Below are 17,386 nucleotides of genomic sequence, written 5' to 3'. Positions count from 1 at the left end.
CTGTAATCTCAGCACTTTGGAAGGCTGAGGCAGGCAGATCACAAGGTCGGGAGTTTTACATTAGCCTGGCCAACATAGTGAAACCCCTCCTCTACTGAAAATACAATAAATTAGCTGGACCTGGTGGTGGGCACCTGTAATCCCAGCTACTTGGGAGGCTGAAGCAGGAGAACTGCTTGAAGCCAGGAGGCAGAGGTTGTGGTAAGCTGAGATTGTGCCACTGCACTCCAGCCCTGGCAACAGTGCAAGACTGTCTCAAAAAATAAAAGTTTATCCATTTGTTTTCCTGTTGATGGATGTTTCACTTGGTTCTGTTTCAAATCTTTTCTGTGCTTCTAATAACTTCACAGTTTTTTTTGAGATGGGGTCTTACTCTGCTGCCCAGGCTGGAGTGCAGTGGTGTGATCTCCATTCACTGCAACCTCTGCCTCCCAGGCACAAGTGATCCTTTCCCCCCAGCCTTCCAAGTAGCTGAGACTAAGGTGTGCACCACCATACCCAGCTAATTTTTAAAATTTTAGTAGAGATGGGGTTTCACCATGTTGGCCAGGCTGGTCTCAAACTCCTGACCTCATGATCCACCTGCCTCAGCCTCCCAAAGCGTTGGGATTACAGGCGTGAGCCACTGCGCCCGGCAAGGCTTCAGTCTTGTATCACTTCTTTTGTATTTTACCAGAAGGACCTACTGGCATTTCTCTTCCCTTTCTGCCTTAGTTTCAAAGGACATGGGGCCCAGAGGCAAGAGCGGACATCAGGGAAAGCCCCTCCCTCTCTCAACAAGATTTCAGTTCATCTCTGTTGGCCACCTCCTTTGGGGGCGTCTGCTCTGTGTCCCATTGGTTGTGTGACATCATTAGCTTCCTCTAAAAATTGCATAGGACACACAGCATCATTTTGCCTCAGAGTGGGGCCACATGAGATTTAATATTAAAGACACCTCTCTGTATGTGTGGGTTCTGCAGCTGGGGATTCAACCAACCTTGGATGGAAAATATTCAGGAAGGAATGGTACTGAATATGTACAGACCTTTTGGTTATTATTTCCTGAACAATATGACAATTATTTACACAGTATTTTCATTGTGTTAGATATTATAGACAATCTGGAACTATTTTAAAGTACACAGGAGGCTATCCATAGGTTCTATGCAAATGCCACACCAATTCATATCAGGGGCTCGAGTGGCTGCACATTTTGGTATCTGTGGGAGCCCTGGAACCAATGTCCCAAGATACTGAGGGGTGGTTGTACTTAGAATCAGCGGTGTGCCGGTAATTGTATAACAGTCAGCTCTCCAGAAAGAAAGAGAGAAAGAGAGGAAAGAGAGAGTGTGTGTGTGTCTTGTAAGTTTCACTAATGTAAAGAGTGTGTGGCACATACTCTGCAAATAATAATAAAATATATAATATTTTAAAGTAAATTCCATAGAGCTAATAGATTCTTATAGAATGCATTATTTGATATTTTTCAAACTTGCATCCAAACCCAACCTGTGGTTGTAATTGACTAACAAGTATAGTTTACATGTGAATGTTGGTTGATATTTTTGTTTACATTAATGAGAAATATGAAAGTGAAATTACCAAGATGTGTTGAAACTTCAAGTATTCGTCAGTGATGTGAGTGGCTTTGTTGAACTGGATAATAGTTTTGGAATACAGGAAGAGTATCTCGTCAACATTTTTTGTACTATTTACAGTGTGGCAGCTCTAGACACGATATGCTTTAAAGTTTCATTTGTAGTATTGTCATGGTTTCCCTTTCTTTCTTAAGTCTAAGTAATCAACAAAACAATAAACAAAGCCTTGATTTGTAATATTTGCCAGTTTCCATGGTGTAAATGCTCCTACCAAGGTCAACTTCAAGCTGGCAATGTGATGTCACTGGATGTAGAATTAGGAAGGGCTGCATCTAGCACATTATTATTAAACAGTGGGTTGAATAAATAGATGGGTAGAAATATTATAAATATATAATATTTCCACCAATCAGATACTATAGATGTAAATAACTTCAAAAGCATAGGTAATAATAAAATGTAGTAAAATAGGCTGGGCATGGTGGCTCACGCCTGTAATCACACCACTTTGGGAGGCCCAGGCAGGTGAATCACCTGAGGGTGAGGGTTCAAGACCAGCCTGACCAGGATGGAGAAACCCCATCTCTACTAAAAAAACAAAATTAGCTGGGTGTGGTGGTGCATGCCTGTAATCCCAGCTACTCAGGAGGCTAAGGCAGGAGAATCACTTGAATCCGGGAAGCCGAGGTTGGGGTGAGCCAAGATCATGCCATTGCACTCCAGCCTGGGCAGTAAGAGTAAAACCCTGTCTCAAAAAAAAAAAAAAAAGTAGTAAGATAATTATGAAGATATGAGTTTTGAGTATTTATTAACTTTATTTTAATATAACTTATTTCATTTTTTTATTTATTAAATTTTGATTATTATCAAAATTTGGTTGTGTTTAAAAACCAGCTTGCAAATTCCTGAAAATTTAACTGTCAACTCCCATGAGACAGTTCAACAAGAAATAGAGGAGAGATGATGGTGGGACAGGAGTTGGTGCCAAATTGTGAGAAAAAATGCAACTCAACCAGGAAGTTCCTGTGTCACTTCCTGGACATAGTTAGCCTGGATCCAGATAAAGGAAGAAAACGAACATGTATTGAGTACCTACTATGTGCTAGTCATTGATTATAATCAATCTTATTTAATTCCCATGGTGGCTTTGCAAAGTTTCACGATTCTTCTCATTTTATAACTGGAACAACTGGTATTTAGAAAGAAGTAAATTGACAGAGGTCACTCAAGTAGTAAATATTAGTTGGAATTCCAGTCCAAGTTTGTATGAATTAATCCAAGCCCAGAGTTAGGAGGCTTGGATTTTTTACATTCTGATTGTTTAGATAGACCATGTCTTGGCCATGTTGCCCCGTTCTGGACTCCTAACTTCTAGAGGCACATTATCAGAAGAGGTTTTAGCAAACAGCAGACTACTAGTTGCCTACATAACCTCATTCTTCCTTATTCTAGCTAATGAAACTACATTTCCCAGGCTCCCTTGTGCCTAGGGGTGATCACATGACACAGGTCTGGCCAATCAGCCATAAGTGGAAAGCCAAAGGCACCTTCTGAGATTGCTTTGCTTTCCTTATATAAGCACTATTTCTTTCTCTTGTCACTGTCTTTTCTTCCTTCAAGCAGGAACATGAGGCTGGAGGTGGAACGGCCATCTTGTGTCCTTGAAGGAACATTCTCCATAATAGATAGGGAGGGAGAAAGAGAAGGAGCCTGAGATATTGATAGGATCATGAAGTAGCTGTATGAACTCATTTTATAAGAAACAGAATCCCTTGTTCGTTCATATTCATGCCATAATGAATGAATAAATGACTGACTGAATGAAAACGAATGCTTATGGAGCGCTTACTATGCTTTTGTAGCCTATTTCACATGCACAATGCCAGTCTAGGTCACTGAGTTAGGAGTTTATTCTATTGCAATGGACAATGAGATGAAGTTTTTAGCAGGAGAGTGGCAGTCACTGGACCCAAGTTTCCATCCATGCAGCCAAAATCAATGTCAATGGAAAGGGTCTTCCTGATGAGGGGACTGTGTCTTAAGACAAATTGTGAATGAAACCAGGAATATTTTACCTGTTTCAGAGGGTATCACAGTAGAAGACTCTATGTGAGGAGCCGGGCATATCCTGCTGGCCTCAAAGGCCAGATCTGGGACCAGTAAGTAAGAATTTCAAAGAAGACAGTGAGTCTAGAGAATGAAGAAGTTGTTTGCATCAGGAAGTCAGTGAATTCCTTGTCAACAGGGATGTTTACATAAGTCGACTGCCCATTTGGGAGGAATGTGGAAGCAGGTACAAGCAGGAAGCAGTGTGGCCTCCGAGGCTCCCTCTTACTCTGAATTTGGTTTCATGACCCAACTCTAATGGGCTCATCTTTCTGTCTTTGAGTCTGTCAAAGCTTGAAAGGTGGCCATAGGACTCCTGGGCCCCTTTCATCTTAACAAGACTGTTAGAATTCATCTTATTTCTTATAAGATTCCAGAAAGTTGGTTGATGTATCTTTTAAAATTGAGTTCCCACTGCTCCCCCTCCTGCCGCCAACCAGGAACACGATCATCAATCTCTTTCTTCTGTGGTTTTATTAAAGGGTTTTTCATGTGTGTTAAAAATGCAAAACATCTGCCCAATGCCAATTTCAGAAAATGCACGAATGTGAAAGGTTTGGCTTTTACAGGTTTTCTTATGACAGCTGCCACAGTGCCATTAATATGTAAATTCCATTGGCCGAGAAGGTTGACTTTTGGTCCTAAATCGGCTGTTTCCTATTGATAATCCTGTCTGACTCCCAGCTGTCTAGACAATGGAAAAATTAACACCATGAAACAGAATAGTTTAAACATCTTGGAGCCAAATACTTAAAAATTAAAAAAAATAAAAACCCATGGCAAGAAATGTGAGACCAATTAGTTAATTATGCACGGAATCCCTCTGGACCGCTGACCTCGAATAATAAGACCTTACATGTCACTAGTGTGAAAGAAGTACTTTTCAATACTTTTGATCCCTTGGAATGTGTGACTATTTCTGTGACCTTGCTGCGAGGTTATAAAGACCACCAAAATGTGACACCTCATCTCTCTAGAGTTGCCATCACACTCTCATCTTTAACAATTTTTTTTTTTTAAGAGACAGGGTCTTGCTCTGTCGCCCAGGCTGGAGTGGAGTGGCATGATCTCCGCACACTGCAACCTCTGCCTCCTGGGTTCAAGCAATTCTCATGCCTCAACTTCCCAAGTAGCTGGGACTACAGATGTATGTTACAACACCCAGCTAATTTATATATTTTTAATAGAGACGGGGTTTTACTATATGTTGGCCAAATTGAGCTCCTGACCTCAGGTGATCCACCTGCCTTGGCCTCCCAAACTGTTGGAATTACAGGGGTGAGCCACCCTGCCCAGCCTCAAGTTCCTTTGTTACGCATCTTGACTGAAAAATGTTCCTTTCCTCCAGAGTAGAGGTAAACAAATCACCACCCTTGAGCCAAATCTGGCCCTCCACCTGTTTTTGTAAATAAAGTTTTGTTTGCACACTGTGATATCCTTTTTTTTTTCTTCTGTATTGCCTATGGCTGCTTCTTGCAGAGTTGAGTAGTTATAACCGACACTGTATAGTTCACACAAACTAAAATACTTTCTATCTGGCCCTTTATAGAAAAGTTTGGCAATCTCTGCCCCAGAGCATGGGTCTTGATTTGTAAAGATACACTTATCATTAGATTCTTTGATTATCTGTTTCCTCTTCTAGACTCTGGGTTCCAAGCAGACAGGAGCTAGGCCTTTATTCACCCTGTGACCCCGTGTTTGATGTGCTCAGCACTTGGCAGTTGCTCGATAAATATCATTGAATAAATGAAGAAATAAGAGAATGAAAGAAAGAGAGAAAGGAACAAAGATTGGGCATTACTGTGATTATCTGTGACACTCAAATTCTGATCTTTTGAGTGAAATGGTTCTGTTTCCATTAACTCTCATTCAATGTTTTAGATTTCTTTCTGAGCTTCATACAAAGCTGTCAGTGGGATAAACTGAGACCAGGGCTGGAGTTAAACACCGACAGCTGGGTCCTGGATTGAGCATGGAACAGCGGCTGCCTATCTCGGTTGGGCCTGTGCTCAGGAAAAAACTCACCCATGACAGATCGTTTTAGGGATTCAACTCACCATGTCCTTCTTCCATCTGGAAAAGTGTAAAATTATTCAGATTGGGTCATGGTATACTAGATGAATACTCTCTCAACTTCTAAGAAGACCACCTCTTCGTTTGTGGAGCTTCCAACTTACTAGGGGCAAAAGAGGGAGTGTGGGGCCAGTTGAAAAACATATCCACAAATTCTTGGACACTCCTGTCATTGAGAGATGGAGGAGGCTAAGTGCTCTTCTCTGGAAACTAGGCAGCATTGCACTGCTTTGACCAATAGACAAGGGTGGAATTGCCTCCGTAGGACTTCTAAATCTACGTCATAAAAGTCCATGAAACGTCTTTGTTCACTGGAACACTCACACTTGGAGCCCTGAGCCACAATGTAAGAAATAATTATCCTTTGCCTGCCATCCTGGGGTGACCACATGTGACCTTCCAGTTGATAATCCATCAGGGTCCACCGTTTCAGTCAGCCTCCCAAAGGTGCCAGGTGTATGAATGAAGCCATCTTGGACTCTAAGCCAGCCTATCAGCTGGCAAGCTACTATTGAGTGATCTCTGTTAATACCATAGAACAGAAGTATCGCCCAACGCAGTCCCGCCTGGCTTCTGCATGCATGGAATTGTGAAATATAAGGGCCCTTAAGTCCCTGTGTTGTAGACTTGCTTGTTACGCAGCAGTATCTCACTACAACACACTATGACGGAGCTGGTGACAAAAGGGTATCTTGTTAAACCTGGTGTTTTTGGAAAGTCATCAAAATTGCCTCTTTGCTGCTCCCCAAGCCATTCTGGATTGGCAGAGCAAACATTTTTATGCTCATTTTTCCAGATAAGGAAATGAACACAGGTGAATTCACTTTAACAGATGCGTCAAGGGCCTACAGTGTGCATTGTTTGTCCCTACAGGAGCTGCAGACACACTTTGTTTCTGGTGGGGAGACATTGAGTGCTTGGAGGAGGAAGTGACATGAACCTTCCTCAGTAGCCTCTCTTTCTCTTTCCAGGCTGACGAACCTATGACCTTCTCACATTTAAGTAGAACACTGAGTGTTTTAAAGGCAGTTTTCAAAGACTGGACAGGACGGTATTCCTGTTGGGTGGCTGCCAGGGAATGCTGGGTTTGGGGGAAGGATGAATTTGACAAATACACAGAATGACAGTCAGGGGCTGGGCTTCTTTCTGTTCCAGGAAATAGCAATCGTTGGCAATGCAGTTTCCACCCTGCCCCTCCCACCTCCAGCCCCTCCACTCCCTCTGAAAAATTCCTCTTTTCCTATTTTATATTTTTAATAAGGAGATGATTGGCATGAAGAGAAATAAGTGTTTCCTAGTGTGCACTTGTGATAGGCAGGAGCCGGGTCGTGCGGCAGGAATGTTTCCGTGTTCACTTGCTCTGTGTGGGCGGCTTACTCTGCTCTGTGCGGTCAGGACCGGGGGTTCCACAGGGGTATGCATTTGGAGGTTTGTGAAGGGTGGCCTGTGGCCTCAGGGTTTGGAATATGTGTGGATCCAAAGCAAATGTATGAATCCATTGCAGAACAGTCCTATTTAGTATTTGTGAGAGACGGGAAAGTTCTTCTTCAAAGTTCATGTCTTAGACTACATTAGAAGGAGTTACAATCCCTTGCTCTATGGCCGTTATCTGCTATTAGCATAAACGTATACCCATGTGTATATATTCTCTAAGTCAGCAACGTCTTAGATCAGCTGCCTTGACTCGCTCTGGCATGTCTGAACAGAACTGGGCAAGCTCCAAACCCTGGAGCATGCCACTCCTGATTTGGAAACCTTCCTGACCTTCCCCCGTGTAGCTTCCTCTTCTTCCTTGTCTTCTTTCTCCCTTATCTATTCAGGACGTTTCCAAGCTTTTAGCCAATCAGGTCGAGCATAGAATGTGAGGTTCTGTCCCGGCCAATGGAAACTGGACACAGCAGTAGGGCGATTGCGTCAGGTTGTGAAAGTTACAAATGTCCCTGTATCCTTGTTCAGGTGTGCTCTCATGGCGAGACTGTTGGCGAGTTGCACCCTTCCTGCGGGAAGTAAATTACCCTTGCTGAGTGACCCACTGTCTTGGTGTGGATTTTTCCCAATGTTATAAATCTGTTTCCAACACTATTCCTCCCCTGAAACACAGCACCCTTTACCTAAGTGACTTCGGAAGGCGGCTAGCTATGCTTCCTACTATACCACCAACACCGCACTACTTAAGTCGCTTCGGATTCCTGTTCCACCGAGACACAATTCGGATACAGTCCCTGGTAGTATCCTAGATGTCTTGGTAATAATGTATACCCCTAAGCCCATAAATCGTGATGAAGGAAATTTTAACACGAGTCTGGAAACAAGCATCCTTTTCTTATGGCTGAAGTAATCTGACGAAAGATTACTGAAAGGTGGAAACATCATAAATCCTAAATAGAAGGATAATTTTACAACAATTTGGAGCCTGAAGAAAAAAATAAAAGAGAGAAAAGAAAGAACCGGAGCTCAATGCACAGGGAGTTGAAGGAAATGAAGGCAGGAAAATTCACCCAGAAGAAAACCATCAGAGTTTTCCAACCAGAGAGCGATTCTGAACTGAGATGAATGAACCAGAACTAAAAGTCTCAATTTCCTTCCTGCGCTGTAGGAAAATTGAAAATCTCAGTCCTTGTTGGATTCCAGTGGAAATAAGTGCTCCCTTAAAAGTGGTGAAGCACCGATCTGGACCCTGTCCTGCCTGGACATCTCTCTTCTGCCCCTCCAGCCGGCTCGAGACCCCTAGCCCTAGCCTCTGTCCCCTGACTGCTGTCACTGTGCAAAATGCTTTTAAAAGTCCCATGACAGTGGCATTGGGATTCAGCTTAGAAAGGAATTGCTTTTTTTAAACTCAATTTGTGCTTGTCCCAGGACAGCCCATTAAAACATGCCAGAGACAAGACACTGAGGGTCTTTGCCTCGCATCTTCACCAAACCAGAACCTGGCCCATGGGACACACCGGTTCTTGTCCTTCATCTACAAACCAGTTAAAATGCATTATCCCTCTTGTGACTGTTAGGCAGGAAAATAAAACGGATACACACACTGTGGGGTGTGGTGGCTCACACCTGTAATCCCAGCACTTTGGGAGGCTGAGGTGGGAGGATCAGGAGGTCAAGAGTTCAAGACCAGCCTGACTGATATGGTGAAAGATCATCTTTACTAAAAATACAAAAATTAGCCTGTAATCCCAGCTACTCAGGAGGCTGAGGCAGGAGGATTGCTTGAACCTGGGAGGCCGAGGTTGCAGTGAGTTGAGATCACACCACTGCATTCCAGCCTGGGCGACACAGCAGGATTCTGTCTCAAACAAACAAACAACAACAACAACAAAAAACCTGATACACACAGGAACGGCTTCAAGTTCGGGTGAAGGATAGGATGTTACAAACCTGAGCGGTGATCAGGAGCCGCACTCAGACGGGAGCAGCTGACTGCATGTCTGACATCATGCGCCCCAGTCCTCCTCCTGAAAACCCCGGGTCCTATCAGTCCCAAGGGGCCATCTCCTCCTCCCCAGCCTCCCCAGCCTTGGGGTCTTGAGGGTGAGAGTCAGAGACACCTGGAGAAGCAGATCCCTGGAACTAGAACAGGATGGAAGAGATGAAAGGGCTTCTCTGCGACTATTAATGAAGCACGGGAAAAATCAATTTGTCCGCATGCCTTTGAAGTCGGCTGCTATAGGAGAGGCTGTGATTCTGTTTTTCCAAGTCGGAGGAAACCACTGTGCTCCTGGTGCCTGGTACTGAAAAGAGCTGTGTTTTGGAGAGCAGAGGGAGGGAGGGCTGCTTCTGCCCGGGAAAACCATGGGGCTCCAGAAAGGGTATTTTGGGAATGTTGTGGAGGCAGGGATTGAGACGTGTATCTGGGGATGCAGTTTCTTTGTTTCTTTTCTTTCTTTCTTTCTTTCTTTCTTTTTTTTTTTTTGAGACGGAGTTTCGCTCTTGTTGCCCAGGCTGGAGTGCAGTGGTGTGATCTCTGCTCATTGCAACCTCTACCTCCCAAGTTCAAGTGATTCTTCTGCCTCAGCCTCCCAAGCAGCTGGGATTACAGGTGCACACCACCACGCCCGGCTAATTTTTGTATTTTTAGTAGAAACGGGGTTTCACAATATTGGTCAGGCTGGTCTCAAACTCCTGACCTCAGGTGATCCACCCACCTCGGCCTCCCAAAGTGCTGAGAATACAGGGGTGAGCCACCTCACCCAGCTGGGGCTGTGGTTTCTAAACTCGTTAGGACGTGGTACCTGGGGGCCAGCAGTGCCCTTAAATTTGGCCAGTGGCTCAGACGGCTGCCCTCGGACTTTGCTTCTCAGAGCCCTGCTGTGCACCTCCTTTGGCTGTGCCCCTCCCTAGGAGGGCATAGAGTCTACCCAGAGCTTACAAAAGCCCCAGCAGGGCAAGGTCAGAGAGCCCCAGGTGCAAACTTTAAGAAGGCACTCCCACTTCAGATGGTGCAGGCACACAGCTGGCACCTGTGAGTCGGTGCCCCTTAAATTGGGCTCCCCAGGGCAGCTCTTTTGCTCGTCCCCATCCCAGCCCTGGCCCCAGACAAATCGTGTTACTTAGGACTCCAGAATTCTCTGCCCAAATGGCTGGAGCCTAGGACAGACTGCCTTGCTGGGTGCGGTGGCCGATACAGGGAGCGTGCATACCAGGCTGGAGTGTCCACTGTGTGTGCACCGGCCCTCTCCTGGTGTAGGATACACAGTGTAGACAACAGGTGGGGTGTGTGGGATATGTGGGGTAGGTGCCTGTGTGTATAACGTGTGTATAATGTTGAAGTATCCTTTTTTGTTTTTTTTTTTTGAGATTGCACCCTGTTGCTGAGGCTGGAGTGCGGTGGCATGATCTTGGCTCACTGCAACCTCTGCCTCCTGGGTTCAAGACATTCTCTGCTTCAGTCTCCCAAGTGGCTGGGATCACAGGCACACACCACATGCCCAGCTAATTTTTGCATTTTTAGTAGAGACGGGGTTTCACCATGTTGCCCAGGCTGGTCTTGAACTTTTGACCTCAGGTGATCCACCCACCTTGGCCTCCCAAAGTGCTTGAATGACAGGCGTGAGCCACCACGCCTGGCCTGAAGAAGTATCCTTTTATTCCCACCCTGCTCAGTGTAAGAAAATTTACATCAGGAATGGAGTTTTTCGAACACCCCTCCTGATGTCTTTTGAGCTCATACACGTAATAAATATTTGGAAGCTGAGCGGTTATGAGTATTAGCGATGCTGCATCTCAAGACCTGACCAGAGTAGGAAAACCAGAGCGCACTTGGGAAGATGCCAAATCTCACCCACGTGCGAAGTGTGGCTATTGCTGCACAGAAACGAGAACTCTTTTTCTTGAATTTCTGCAGTGTAACTTTCCACCATGGCAACCCGGGAATCCAGGCGTGGAACGTGAGGCATCCAAGTTCTCTGCTCTGCCATCAGCTTCCTGCAACATGGTGGCAGGGCTTTGTGTGAATAAGCAGGGACACCTGGGTGTGTACCCTGTGTTTCCCTGCTCAGTTGCAGTGTTCAGTGGGGCACCTGGCTGTCAGGTCCCAGGGACAGGCGGAGCTGGAGTAGTCTGTGTGGTAGTGGGGTATCCTGCGGAAGAGCCACTGTGTGTGTGTGTGTGTGTGTGTGTGTGTGTGTGTGTGTGTAGCTATCATGAGGTTTGTGGTCTGTCGTCACAGTCACTAAGATAACAGATTACATCATTCTGGAGGTGGGATTCTATTTTTTAATTTCATTAACAAATTTTACTTTTCCAGATTATGTTTACATCTATTTTTTTCCTATTACCATTAAAATAAAAACTGCACATTCTCAATTTCTCCTTTTATAAATTTTGAGACGGAGTCTGTCACTCTGTCGCCCAGGCTGGAGTGCAGTGGCGCTATCTTGGCTCACTGCAACCTCCTTCTCCCAGGTTCAAGGGATTCTCCTGCCTCAGCCTTCTGGGTAGTTGGGATTACAGGCGCCCACCAACATGCCCGGGTAATTTTTGTATTTTTAGAGAGACGGAGTTTCACCATGTTGGTCAGGCTGGTCTCGAACTCCTGACCTCAGGAGATCCACCGCCTCGGCCTCCCAAAATGCTGGGATTACAGGCGTGAGCCACCCACTGCACTTGACTAGGAGTAACTTTTAAAGTTATGTGGTCCTGCTTTGTTAATTTACCAGACAAATCCGCTTGCCTCCTTTGGTTGCAAGTGACAGAAAATCCAGCGGGGTTAAGCACTAACGTAATTTATTGCCTTATTTGGCTAACGTTGCAGGCTTTGGGTGCCGCTGGGTATAGGGCCCTCAGCTGTGCCATCGGGATGTGGTTTCGGGCTTCTCTTTCTCGAATTCCTGGCCCCATCTTCTCCGCGTTGAGTCCGTTCTTGGGCTTCTCCTGTGGCCACCTGCAGCACCAGCCTCACCCGGCACCTGAGGCACCAGCTCCAGCTCTTGAAAGAAAAGAGAGCCAGCGCCTGGGTCCTAGATTCTCACGGGCTCCTGTGGAGTCATGTGTCCACCCTTGAGCCAGTCACGTGGCTCTGGGCCCCTGGGTTCCTGCTGCGTGGGTGGGACCCCATCAGAAACCCTTTTCTGAAAGATCATGGGGATGGTTCCCCGGAGGGAAAGTGGGTGCTGTCTAAGAGAAAAATCGACATGCGGGGGATGTCTGCTTGATCAGTGAACCCGATTATAATAAAATAAAAATATTGAGAACTCTCAAATTTGCCTAAACCTGGCCACCCCAGTGTTTGCCCATCAGTACCTCTATATGAGTCACCTTGCTTTTCTAGGTTCATGGGTCTACCCCCATGTGTCCACATTCTTGGATATTTATAAGAACCTTTTTACATTCAGAATGGGGCCAGAGGAGGAAAAAAACTTGCTTGATTAATTAAATCAATTTCTTAATACCCTAAAGCTTTCTGATGCTGTAAAGTGCAGGTTTCATATACTGGGCATGAGGGGTTTTCATAGCCTCTACTTGTGTTGCAAATTAAAACTAAGTTAAATTCCTTAGTAATCCTAGCAGAAAAAAAAAAGTAAGAAAAAAGAAAAGGAAAAATAAAACCCCTCTTATTTCCAAATCACTACCAGTGGAATTTTAAAAATTATTTACACACTTAGCTGTGAGTCCCTTTACACCTGACAGGTTTGGCAGTAAGGCCCGAGAATAATTTAAAACAGAAGTTGGGAGTGTGGTTAATGAACTCCCTCTCTTTTCCAGAATAAATGTTCCATCAGAGCCACAAGCGAGGTGACTTTTCCGAAGAAAAGACTGTACATTTGGGAGCCAGGGACCCCTGTGCTGTGTGAGGTAAGCCGATAGCACAGTGTGTTACTGTCTGTGGATGCAAGAATGACAGGAGGGGGAGTTCTCTGATTTATAGTGGAAGGGAAACACTGATTCCTTGTCACAGATCATTACAGTTGAATTTAGGTCAAATTTATGTGATTATATGGAATTCCTAACACTTGGAGGTACTTTTTGCTTTTTGTTTTTAACTCACCAATCATCATCTACTGAATTTTTTTTTTCTTTCTTCTTTTTGAGATGGAGTCTCACTCCAGGCTGAAGTGCAGTGGCATGGTCTCAGCTCACTGCAACCTCTGCCTCCTGGGTTCCAAGAGATTCTCATGCCTCAGCCTCCTGAGTAGCTGGGATTGCAGATGTGTGCAGCCATGCCCAGTTAATTTCCTTTTTTTTTTTTAAAAAAAAAAAAGACGGGGTTTCACCATGTTGGTCAGGCTGGTCTCGAATTCCTGACCTCAGGCAATCTGCCCACCTTGGCCTCCCAAAGTGCTGGGATTACAGATGTGAGCCAGCACGACTGGCCATCTACTGAATTTTATGCTGAATTTTGTTCAAAAGATAAAGAAGACTCCATTCTCTGCCTGCTGATGTACACATTTCGGAAGGGGTCATTGTTGGATGGTTGAGTGCATTTGGGTTATATTAAAATGGATTTGGGAAGGCTCTACCGAAAGGAAGGAATCTCATGGTCTCCAGAATGTTCCTAGGCTGCTTCTCAGAGTGAGAGTGTCGTGGACACTGCCAGGCTCCAACCCAACCCATATCTCTCCAATGGCTACCGTGCTCAGCTCAACTCCCAAACACCAGCACCCAAAGGCTTTTCACCTGCACCCTGGAAAGCCACTTCCAGCCAGCAACCGGACGTGCTAGGGTTCCACTGCCCCCAGAAACCCTCAACCAAGGGCTGTAAGCAGTTGATGTATAAATACCCCAGTTCCCTCTTTCCTCGGGTGGCATCGTTCTTCTTTTTAAAAAAACTTACTTTGTAATTATTTTATTTGTTTGTTTGTTTCTGAGACAGAGTCTCACTCTGTCACACAGGCTGGAGTTCAGTGGCGCGATCTCGGCTCACTGTAATCCCCACCTCCCGGGTTCAAGCGATTCTCCTGCCTCAGCCTCCGAGTAGCTGGGACTACAGGCATGCGCCACCACGCCCGGCTAATTTTTGTATTTTTAGTAGAGACGGGGTTTCCTCGTGTTGGTCAGGCTGGTCTTGAACTCCTGACCTCAAGTGATCTGCCAGCCTTGGCCTCCCAAACTGCTGGGGTTACAGGCATGAGCCACTGTGCCTGGCCTATTTTGTAATTTCAAACTTACAGAAAATTGCAAAAAAGAGCTGGGAGTTTCCATATATGCTTCTCCCAGCTTCCTCTAATGTTGAAATCTTATACAACCCCAGTGCGATGATCACAGCGAGGGAACTCACATGAATGTGGTACCGTTAACACAACTACACACCAATTCCGCATTTTACAGGCTTTTCCACCAGTGTCCTGCTTCTGTCACAGAATCCAGCCTAGGGTCCTACCCTGCCTTTGGCTGTTATGTCTTGAGTCTCTTCCTTGGGATGGTTTCTCAGCCTCTCATGACCTTGATGTTATGAAAAGCACTGGTCCACAGTTCTGAGAAGGGCCCTGGATTTGCATTTGCCTGTTGTCCTCCCACGTTTAAGGTGCGGTTATGAATTTTTGGCAAGAATGCCACAGAGGTGATGCTGTATCTGTCCCAACGGCGTTACGCTGGGGGACCCTTCCTGCTAAGGATGTTAATCTCGATCACTCGGTTGAAGTCGTGCCTGCCGATTTTCTCCTTTGTAAGATTGCTGGTTTTTTCCCTTTGTAATGAATAACCTCCCTGGGGGAGAAAGTTTGAGATCTTGCGAACATCTTGTATCTCTTTGAACTTCCGCGCACTGATTTTGGTGCCCACTGGCGGGCCCTGCCCGAAACGCTGGCTAGTGTAGTGTTTGCCTGTGTGACGAGTTTCTATTTTTTTCATATATTTACTTGGAATTTATTAATTTGTTGTTTCCTTTTATGTATTTGTATTTAAATTTATTGACGTGATTATTATTTATTACATTTATTAATGAGAATGCCTTCTTTAAGGAAGATGTCCTTTCTGGGTGGGGTAATTACAGGTCATGGGCTTTGCCCCGTTGCCCACTTTCCTCGTGGGGTCAGCTCCGTGGCCCACGGGGGTAGCTGGCTTGAAACGCAGGACACCCCGTGGCTTTCTTCCCCTCCCTGCCTGATTTTCTCACTCCCCAGTGTACATCCCACACCTTCCAAACAGCATTGCTGTGCTTAAATCCTGACTCAGGACCTGCTTCTTGGATACCCCAAACACAGACAGCCTCTCCCACAGAACAGCATTCCGCACCCCCACAGACGGGGCAGGGATGGGAACCGGGTCACTCCAGGGAGAGCCCTGGCTAAGTGGAACAGCGCCACCGTGAAACTGGTTGAGGTAGATTCCAAAATCTGAATGAAACCTTTATTCCACCTATTTCCCGAGCAGCCCCTGGTCTTTGTGAACTGTCCTGTTTTCTCCTATATGTTGCTGCAATGAATCCAGCCTAACAGACTGTGTTTTAGAGCCTCTGGAAGACACCCAACAGAATGTTCCGAAAAATGCGATTATTTTCACACAAAATTGCCAACATAAATTCAACTTCCTGTGACCAGCCTGGGATTCCCGCACGACTGCATTCTGAGTTTGTTTTCCAGAAGGACCGAGGGCGTCCAGCAGAGACCGATGGAGTTGTGAATAGCCTGAGGTGCTGCCTTACATTTCATGCAGTCAAGGGGTGGGCAAAACAGGGGCTTTGGAGCTGAATGGTGGCTGATGAGACTTTGGCAACAGCTTAATCGGCGAATTTCACAGATTTTGGAACAACTAGCTTCGGATTTCAGAGAGACGTGGTGTCTTGATCTCTGGTTTCTGGGAAACTTGGCTGAGGGGATGCGTTGCAGTGTTTGGCTTGGTGCATCCACATACTGGATTAAACCACTTAGTCTCCGCCCTCCTCACTCCCTCTCCAGCCCCCACCGTCCCCCAGCCCCTGACAGTTGGTGAACAGGTAGTTTGGGAGGGCTCAGGTCAGGCATCTGCCCGAAAAAGCGGTCAGGGATGTGGATAAAACCGAAACTGACCCGCTCTCCCATTGAGCCTTTTCCTAATTTGGAAATTTGCGCATCATTTTCCAATAAAAATATTCTTGAGGGGGGAAAATATATATATATATATATATATATTTTGATTTTAGATTCCTAGGAGGACAAAGGGGGGAAAATGCAGATGTAATGAGAGACGCAAATCCAGAACCAATTCACGCTCCATCACCCAAAACCGTCGTGTTACCAAAGTCGGTTATGTTTAGAGATGCAGAATTTTTTCTAAACTTTGGAAAGTAACATGTTACATATACTGTATATTATAGAACGCTCCCCACCCAGCAGGATTTGGGGAAGAACTCTATAATAGCATGTTATTTTCTGTAGCAAATTTCAGGAATAGTCACACTAAGCCAGATCAATAAAGAATCTATGTCAACTCATGTCAGCTCAGTTCAGGTTTTGGTGCCAAATGATTTATGAGAAAACTTGTTGTTTTAAGATTTTTATTTTTTCCTTTTAAAAAAAAATTTTTTTTTTGAGATAAAATCTCACTCTATTGCCCAGGCAGTGGTGTGATCTCAGCTCACTGCAACCTTCGCCTTCCGGGTTCAAGCGATTTCCCTGTCTCATCCTCCTGAGTACCTGGGATTACAGGTGCTCACCACCATGCCTGGCTAATTTTTTGTATTTTTAGTAGAGACAGGGTTTCATCACATTGACCACGCTGGTCTCAAACTCCTGACCTCAGGTGATCCACCCGCCTTGGCCTCCCAAAGTGCTGGGATTACAGGTGTGAGCCACCGCGCCTGGCCTGAGACCTTTCTTGATTCTGGATTTGTGGATATGGATAAGGGATTTTTTTTTTTTTTTTTTTTTTTGAGACGGAGTTTCACTCTTGTTACCCAGGCTGGAGTGCAATGGCGCGATCTCGGCTCACCGCAACCTCCGCCTCCTGGGCTCAGGCAATTCTCCTGCCTCAGCCTCCTAAGTAGCTGGGATTACAGGCATGCACCACCATGCCCAGCTAACTTTTTGTATTTTTAGTAGAGACGGGGTTTCACCTTGTTGACCAGGATGGTCTCGATCTCTCGACCTCGTGATCCACCCGCCTCGGCCTCCCAAAGTGCTGGGATTACAGGCTTGAGCCACCGCGCCCGGCCCGGATAAGGGATTATTAAAAATTAGCCTGACCTGGCCAGGCGCAGTGGCTCACACCTG

The 17,386-nt window shown here is 45.5% G+C and overlaps 1 protein-coding gene across 2 annotated transcripts in view; it reads left to right on the top strand.

Moving 5' to 3' along the window:
• RFLNA (refilin A) overlaps positions 1-17,386 on the top strand; it is a 322,680-nt gene that overhangs the window by 112,616 nt on the left and 192,678 nt on the right. For both annotated transcript variants that reach the window (XM_074402076.1, XM_074402077.1), the window contains exon 2: positions 12,963-13,052. The gene's annotated coding sequence lies outside the window, so the exon portion shown is untranslated. The remainder of the gene's footprint in view (positions 1-12,962; positions 13,053-17,386) is intronic.

Source organism: Saimiri boliviensis, chromosome 7, assembly GCF_048565385.1.
Source record: "Saimiri boliviensis isolate mSaiBol1 chromosome 7, mSaiBol1.pri, whole genome shotgun sequence".
Lineage (NCBI taxonomy): Eukaryota > Metazoa > Chordata > Mammalia > Primates > Cebidae > Saimiri > Saimiri boliviensis.
Note: the sequence above shows the minus strand (reverse complement) of the source record. Positions and strands in the feature narration are given on the sequence as shown.